This window comes from Talpa europaea (genome assembly GCF_964194135.1).
Source record: "Talpa europaea genome assembly, chromosome: 14".
Classification (NCBI taxonomy): Eukaryota; Metazoa; Chordata; class Mammalia; order Eulipotyphla; family Talpidae; genus Talpa; species Talpa europaea.
This window is the reverse complement of record NC_140082.1, coordinates 42,098,282-42,107,455: the sequence shown is the minus strand read 5'-3', so window position 1 is coordinate 42,107,455 and position 9,174 is coordinate 42,098,282. Positions and strand designations below refer to the sequence as shown.

General features: G+C 37.7%; 1 pseudogene across 1 annotated transcript; it reads right to left on the bottom strand.

The window, feature by feature from the left end:
* Positions 1 to 440: 440 nt before the first annotated feature.
* On the bottom strand, positions 441 to 1,359 carry LOC311183870 (cyclin-dependent kinase 1-like; annotated as a pseudogene). Its single transcript has 2 exons — positions 1,042 to 1,359; positions 441 to 826 (listed from the first exon to the last, which is right to left on the bottom strand). The product of its transcript is annotated as a cyclin-dependent kinase 1-like (transcript).
* Positions 1,360 to 9,174: the final 7,815 nt, after the last annotated feature.

The window sequence follows — 9,174 nt, the reverse complement described above, 5'->3', positions numbered from 1 at the left end:
TGTTTATTTTTCTGTTTGTATTTTAAATTCAACTTTCTGCAGTATTTGGGTTTATTTTGTGCACCCCCCAGTTTTTTCGATTTCATGTTTAATTATTTTTCTCTTCTCTCCTTTTTTGGGGAGTGGCGGGGGTACCAGTTATATATTTATTTAGATCATCATTAGTTGTATCATCTTGTTTCTTTCCCTTCCCCCCATTCTTGATATTAATAATAAATTTATAATTTTATTATAGTAACAAACAGTTTCAATGAGGTCTATACACATATACAGAATTATATTGCAATTCATATAGAACAATATTTACATAATTAAGTTACACCTTTGAAATTAGAAGATCAAGTACAACTTAAGGTTTACAATGAAAAGAAATACTCAAGACAAAAAGCAGTAAAAGTGTAACTGTTCTTGATATAATATATGGAAACACTGTAAAAAAACTACATATTCTTAATCTGATTATCCAAATCATTAATGTATGGGTGGTTCATGCCATTTTGTCTGAAATTCTTTTGGCTGATTCATAGGCTAACATTTTTGAGAGCCGATCCAAGCCATTTTCATCCAGGTTTTTGACATGGGATGTTAGGCTTCCTGCTTTCCACTTAGGAAAGGTATTCTTATAGTCTTGTAAAGATTCCACAGGCCACACACTTCATTATTGGGAGTGCCTTCAGAATTTTAAAAAATTCTGAAGAGTTGATGAATTTCTGAATCCCCATTAAAAAATGGTTTCTTAGTGGCTCATTCCACAAATATGGTGCTTACGCTCCCAGTGTCAACTGGAGTTGAATACTGAGCTAACCCCATTAGTAGTTCTGGAGAGCTATCCCAGAGTAGTGAGTGAGTGAGTGAGTGAGTGTGTGTGTGTGTGTGTGTGTGTGTGTGTGTGTACTCTCTAACAGGTAATCCAAAAGCTCTGGTAAGGCCAATGTCAGCCAGTTTGTTACTTTGTGATCCATCAACAGATAATGTGATTTTAAATCTCTGTGTAGTACTCTTTTAAAGTGACAAAACACAATCCCTTGTGGGGTTTGGTACAAATAACTCTTACCAAGTGAAGAATACATGAACTGACCAGGAGGGATAGAATCCATTTATTTCTTGAGATCATGGAAAGAAATTCAAAGATAAGATAGAACCTGAGATCCTGTATAAGCACATCTTAAAGACTGTTTTTGCAATGACAAAGGTCTTTTAATAGGTACATTTTCTGAATTAGATAACTAGGAACCCCTTCCTCTTTACTTTCTAGTCTGATTTTCTTCACTACCATGTGGCCTTTAGATTTGTGTCTACCTTTATACAGACGTCCATAGGTACCTTCTCTAATTTTTCTATTTTGATGTAGCCTTCCATGGTTAATCAGTGGGTATGGAAGATCCTGGCTTCTCATCCTATGGTGAAAATGTGGCCACAGCCACATTGGCATAGCTTATCATGTTTCTGTTGGCTTGAAATATTTGAATTCTGTGTGATTTTTTTTCCAGATCTACTTTTCCTTTCATTTATGTTTTCTGTTACTCTTATGAGTTCTGTAGAGGATTTCAATTTAAATTTCCTTCTTCAGCTCTGTACATTTTGCCTCTAGTTTTGCGGCCTGTTTTTGATTGCTGTGAGGTCTACTTGAGATTTCCTAAGTTCTTTGAAGAGCATAATGGATTCATACAGAGTTTCTCCTGAAGATTTTTCACTTTTTATCATGCAGAACTTTTTCCTAGTTAGGTTCCACACCCATGCCCCCTTACCTTATCCTCCTCCCATCCCACCTCTAACGTATTGCTCTTTGAGGCAGTTTACCCATTTTTTATCTTACCTTTGCACTTGTGGACTGAGTGGTGGGTAGTGATGATTGATCTTCCATGTTTTCATTTTCCTGGAGAAGGTGAGTAGAATAGTTACTGGTGTTGAATTTTATCTGTTTTTGGGTTTCAGATAGTTTTGTTAAGCTAATAGCTTTGGAGCAGCTAAATTTTGGTTTTGAAGCTCAGTAATCCCATGCTGATATTAAACCATTAGGTCAGAAGAACTCAGTGCTTATCAGAAAGAGCTCAGTGCTTTTTCTTCTAGGTGGGAATAGTGAATTTTAGAAGGTTTTCTAGTTCAGACAGTAGTTTTATTTATCCACAGTGGGTAGAAAAGGACTTTGTGCTTTCCCATCAGATTATTCTCCAATTTGACACAAATGTATGTTCATATTCCCTTTCGTTCATTTGGCTCCTTGTTCTTTTGGACTGCATTGCTTTTTAAATATTAATCTGTAATTGCCCTATTTAATTTTTCCTTTTTTAAAACAGATGCAGAAAATAATGATGGTGGGAAAGCTTTGGGATGAATCCAACATTACTATGTTTTTTTGGACAGATTTATGATATACTTCAATGAGATGTCAGAATCTTCTCTACCATTAACGTAAAAAGATTTTAAATTATGTCATAGACAAGGAACAGACAATTCTGTTCCCTAGAATATTTGAATGGTTAGAGTCCTTAACCTTTCTTATTAGAAACCTGCTTTTATTAAAAACTTGGGCTTCTAGAAGGGATCATGCTCAGTGAAATAAGTTAGAAGGAAAAAGAAAAATACCGGATGGTCTCACTCATAGCAGGAATTTAGAAAACCTAAATAAGAGTCCAGGAAAAAGACTAATCAATACAAAGTAAAAATCAAAATCAACAAGCAACTATAAACCAGAGACACGGTGAGGGGTGGGGAAAGGAAGTACTATAGTCAAAATAAGGGGGGAGGTGCAGTTGTATGGGGAATATAACCAAAATGAAAATGCATACATTGTGCAAAGATGAAAAAAGATGTAAGAATTATATAAAATAAAATATTTAAATATTAAAAAAAAAAACTTGGGCTTCTGAAACAGGCCAGGGTTCATATTCCATCTCTATTACTTAACTTGTCTGTCATGAGGTAGATATGCAATATTTGTTGGTATGAGTTTAATTGGCTACATATTGAATTAAAATGTGCCCTCTTGCAAAGATTTTATAGTACTAAATTATTTGTGGGTGACTTTTGTACCATTTAGCTTTGGGGCAACTTATTTTAAAACTTAAAAGTAATATATTTTTCAAAAAATTTGAGAAAAATTAAATTTCTACAAATATAGTACATACAAGATTGTTATGTTGGGGCCTCCCTGGTGGTGCAAGGGGTTAAGCACCTCACTGTGAAGCAATTTGCAGCCTCTGCAGCACAAGTTCAATCCCTGGCCTGCCAGGGAGCCACTACATGGCGAAGCAGACCTCTCCTCTCTTGCCCGCTGCTCCCCTCAGCAGTGTATTTCAGTCAGTCTGCCTGTTCTGTTCCCCGCTCTGTCTCTGGTGAATCCTCTCACAACAACCCCCCCCACACACACACACACATCTCTGGCCTGCATACAAGAGCTGGCCCCCCCAGCTCTTGTATGCATAAATATTTAAAAAATAAAAAATAATAAAATAAAATCCAAGGAAAAAAGATTGTTATGTATAAGTCTAAAAGGAAATGCTATATGAGTACTCATGACATTGTTATAAAACATTAATAAGTAATCAGTGTGTACATAAAAGTTGAACAGCAATAAAACCAGACTTAACCTTGATGAGTAAAGATGAGGTCATAGTAAAAATTTAAACACAAGTTTTGACAATTGGAATAGTTGCACACATTTGGAGTTATAACCACTAAAATGAGATTGTTTTGGGGGAGAGTTTAAGATATTTATTACTCCTGGGATGAATTTTGACTACATAAGTAAAATTGAGTAGGGTAAAGAAATGATTATTAGGGTGAAATGCTTTTGTAGGAATGAAACACTAAACATATGTTCAAATGCTTTTGTAGGAATGAAACACTAAACATATGTTCATAAACTTACAATTAAAATAACTTTTGTTGGTATCTATTCAGTTTGAAGACCTAAGAAATAAACTCACAGAGCACTATAAGTCCTATTATAAGTGACCTATTTGCTATCTTTTCACAGAGGAGTTTATTCTGATGTGGCCACCAAGGGAGCCAGAGGGCTATGCACAGCTCCCCCACAAAACAAACAAACAAACAAAAGAACTAGTTCCCTGGTTCCCTGAATGCTGTGACAATATATGCTGGAGAGGGGGAAGATGCTTTTGGTTGCAGGATGGGAGTGCTTCCTCCAGACCATCATCAGACAACAATCGGATGTTTGTTTTTGATATTAGATTCAACCTCAGAGGGATACAGAATTTTTACTAGGGATGTAACACAGTTTTCTAAGTTCCTGGGAATGCAGTTGAAAAAAGATAAAGGGTAATCACAAAGAGGGAAAAGGGGGGAGAGAGAACAAAGGGTGCTTAGAGTTTAATTTGGATTATTTCTGATTTTTAGTTTAGGCAGATTTTGTTGCAAAATGGAGGGAATCCACTAAACTACCCATTCCTGTGCTCCAGTCACTTCTAACACTAGAATGATTTCCTTTTTTAAAAAATAAATGCTGCCAAAACTGGCCTTCAATTATAGTGTGCTTTATGGTGACCAACGCAAGGAAAATTACTTTGGGCTGGTCAACCATGGGTGAAGGTTGGAAAGCACGTTGGGCGCCAAACTGTTAGGAGCAACCCCAATATAAAACGGGTTGCCTGACTGTAGGTCCTCACCCGCGTGCTTAAAAGGGACTTATTAATACTCCACCACAGGCACACACAAAAGGTTAATAAAAGGTTTATTTACAAGGGAAAGGGAATTAAGGAAATGTACAACTCAGGGAGAAAATAGGGAAATAAAGTCTTTAATGTGACCTACCCGCTCCACCTACCTGGAAACCCAAAGGCACTCTCCGAGCTGGTCAACTCCGCTAGCTGGTGGAGAGCCAAAATGGGGAATCTTCTCCAAAGCCCACATGTCTGGTTTTACCAAACCTGGCCACTTAACCCCACCCTCAGGTCCCAGCCACCTTCCCTTTGGTGGTGATGGGATTTGGAGTTTCCAGTGTCTTTGGCTTTGGTCTGGAGTGGGGGGGGTGGGTGGAGTCCACAAAGCCTGTGTGGAATTAGCTTTAGGACATCCTTTTCCCCCTAACAGTTTAATGAGCACAAAGCAGCTTCCGGATTCAGATGGTTTCAATTCCACCTGTACAGTTTTGGAGATGTTATTTAACTTCTCTGTAGTTGAGTTTCTTCAACTGTAAAACAAAGATGATATTCTAAATATCATGGACTTACTTGGAGAAAATAATTATTTTTATCATTATTATAGTCATTTGAAGATGTTGATAAAAAATGAGGTAACATTACAGAATTACCTTAAACCATCAGCACTCAGTGCAGCATATTCTTGTCTATCCTTATCTATACTTACTCTGGTTTCTAAATGAGAAATAGAACCCACTTTTTAAAGTAACCCTCACTGAATATATTTAAACTGGTACACAGCATGATAATGGTATCTTTTTAGGGCAGTTTCCTTTTTTCTTATAGCATTTCTTGGGTGCTTCCCTACCGCAAAAGAAACCTCAAGCCATTCTTCCTTGTTTCTATTTGTATAGGTGTTATCCCCCACCTTCAACTCACTTCTTTTTTAAGATTTATTTATTTATTTATGCAAGCACTGGGTACAGCCAGAAGGGCGGGAGGGTGAGAGAATTCACCAGAGCCAGAGTGGGGAGCAGAACAGGCAGAAGGACCGAAGTACACTGCTGAGGGGAGCAGTGGGCTGCAGGAGAGGTCTGCGTGCCATGTGGGAGTCTGTGGGCAGCTTTGCAACCCAGTGCTCAACCACTGCGCTACGCTACCGGGGAGGCCCCTTCAACTTACTTTTAAGGTGGCCTTTGATGTTAGCCATCAGAAATAAGTGCAGTTTTGTCTCCTATCATAATACAAAACACTACAAAGGTTTTGCTGCTTTTACAGACAAAATTTTAGGAGATGAATAAGTTAGAAAGCACATTAAGTTAGAATAATCCTACTTAGATATGGAACCTAAAGTAAATATCTAATTATACCTATTAATAAAATAATTAAATCTAATTAATATAATTACTGTCTGATTAAACATTATTATGTAGTGTAAGGTTTTGATAATATGCCAAAATCTGAATGGCCATCATAATCTTCATTAATGTATTATTTGCATTGGTGTTATTTCTAACACTTTTACCTTATCTTCTATATCCTATATATCTCCTGATATGAATCAATCCAAAGTTTCTGGTTATAATTATACTTGAACAAAGCAGAACATTTAAACATAGTTACTTCTTTTTTCAGTCACTGTTGTTACTGAGCTCCAGTTATAATGTATAGTAATAATAATAGCAAGTAGCACTTAGGTAGTGCTTACAGTGTGCCAGAGAGTGTTAAATTAAATGCTTTGTATTTATTTATCAACTTTTTTTTTTTAAATATGTCCTCATTGTGTGGCTGTATATATCAATAGATAGTACTTTTTTTTTTTTTTAAGAGGGGGATTTTTTTTTTTTTAAAGATTTATTTATTTATTTATACAAGCACTGGGTACAGTCAGAAGCACGGGAGAGTGAGAGAATTCACCAGAGCCAGAGCCAGAGCGGGGAGCAGAGCAGGCAGAAGGACCGAAGTACACTGCTGAGGGGAGCAGCGGGCTGCAGGAGAGGCCTGCGCGCCATGTGGGACCCTTCTCCAGTGGCCGGGGAGCAGCCAGGGATCGAACCAGCACTGCAGAGGCTGCAGGCAGCCTCGCAACCCAGTGCTCAACCGCTGCGCCACCAGGGAGGCCCTCAACTTATTTTACTGGAAAAAAAACACAATTTAATTTTGAAAGAATGTATTTAGGATACATATTTGTTCACGGGTCAAAATATTGTTAGCTTCCTAATTGTTTAGTTAATATTTATGCTAAAACTTCACATGTGGAACATAAGACAGTGGAAAGGTAATTAGCAAAATAGTGAAGCCCAAATAGCAATGGGCAAAAAACTTTAACTCAAAAATTGAGGGGGAAGAGCTTTTTTTTAAAAGCTTGATAAATAACAACTTAAAAAATAATAGATATGTCTTAATAAATACTACATGAACATAAATGGACTAAACTTGCCAACTGAAAACAGATTATTGTACTGGATAAAAACAAAACAGCAACCAGCTCTGTGGACTTGTAATAGGCACACCAAAATTATGAGATGCACAAGGTAAAAAATTAAAGTATGAGAGAAAAATAGCCTGGGAAAAAACTGACTAAAAGGAGAGGAATTGTGGGGCCATTTTATCAGTACCTGACCCAAGAGACTTTAAGACAAAAAATGCTATTTGAAATGAAGTCACTGAATAAAATTTTTAAAAATCTGTTCACCAAGGAAGATAACATAATTCTAAACTTGCTTGAACATGACAAATATATCAAAACTAACACAAAAAGTTGACACAATTACATGAAAAAATTCATGCAGGCACCACTGTATGTTTAGTGGAAAATTTAACATGCCTCTCTTGTTTAACAAGTTGAGTTTTATGTTTTTTAATTTTTAAATCTATACTTTCTTTTTATATTGTTAATATTTGTGCTCTGGATGCCTGACCGCTTGCTCCCAAGAGGTCTCGCTCGTTCGGTTCTTTTCTGTCTGTTCTGCATCTGTCCTTCAAGTCTGACTTCGGCCTTCCTCTCTTCCTAAATATTATTTTCTTCACAATTTCATCTATTTTCATAACTTTAATTGTCACAATATAATGACAACTCTTAGTGTATGTCTCTAAACTGACTTATTTCCTGAAATCTAGACCCATATGTCCTTGTAGTAGGTATCTTCCAGAGATTTAACACAGGAATTACAGTTCACATTTTTAAATATAAGCGCACTAGTTTTTCCCCTAACTTTATCGCTTCATGTGAAAGTGATGTTTTTTCCTAGTCTCCTTCTTTTCTCTCTCTCATCTAAAAATCCATGAAATCCCTTGGTCCTGTCTCCTAATCACTCATTTGTTTGCTGCAGACCCTTGCTGCTAGCTGAATCCCCATGTTCATCACCTCTTATCTGAACCTTGACAGTAACTTCTGTATTTATAGCTTCCATCTTGCCACTTGTTCTTTGCCCCTCTAATTTTCTGCCATTTTTGTGTTGTCATGTTATTACCTTCCCCCAATTTTTTCAGTTTCTTACTATTTATAGAATAGAGTATATACTCTTTCTAGTATGATGGCATTTACAGTTATCTGTATGTAACCTAATTCCTCCCGCTTCTGATCTTTGTTTCTATTATTCGGTTTGTTTTGTTCTGTTTTTAAATTTTGTGGGGGCCTCCCTGGTGGCGCAAGGGGTTAAGCACCGCACTGTGAAGCAATCCGCAGCCCCTTAGCACAAGTTCAATCCCCAGCCTGCCAGGAAGAATCCCTCATGGCAAGGCAGACTTATCCTGTCTCGCCTGCTGTTCCCCTCAGCAGTGTATTTTAGTCAATCTGCCTGGGGTGTAGGCCAGAGGTATGGGGGGGGTTGGTGAGAGGGTACCCCAGAGAGAGTGGAGAGCAGAACAGACAGATCTACAGAAATATACTGCTGAGGGGAGCAGTGGGTGGGACAGGAGAGGTCTACTGCGCCATGTGGGTTAGCTCCCTGGCTGGGGATCAAACTCATGCTGCAATGGCTGCCGATAGCTTCATAATGCTGAGATTTAACCCCTTGTGCCACCAGGGAGGCCCCCAAGTTTGTAAAAACTTTACAGTAGGTGAGATAGTTCCACTTGGGGGACAGGAGAAAGTTGAGTAAATCATCCAAATGTATATGTCTAGAAGTACGATTGTGAAGAAGCTATTATACTTCTTCCCAGGACTCCATGGCTTTGCATGTGCAAAACTTTTGCTTGAAATGTTTTCATTTATCCACCTACCCACTTTTTACTCCCCTTCACCTTCAATTCTGGAAAGCTGAAACATTGCCATCTCCTTCAAGTCTTTGAAAGATTCCATGTCCTCATGCCTTTAGGGCATCTTTTCTCAACATAATAATCATTTGGAATACAGGCCTTACCTCTCAATATTGCGCTTTTAAGACCTGTAGGGAAGGGTACTTGGAAAGTTTCCTGTATTTCAAAATTTCCTAAAGACAGTACTTCTAAAAGTGTGGTCTAGAGGTTTTGAAATATAGGAAACTTTCCATGTGTTCTTCCCGACAAGTGTGCATGGGTATCTAGAGCCTTCAGAGACTGTCAAGACTGATAGGAGTGGCTGTGAGTCTTT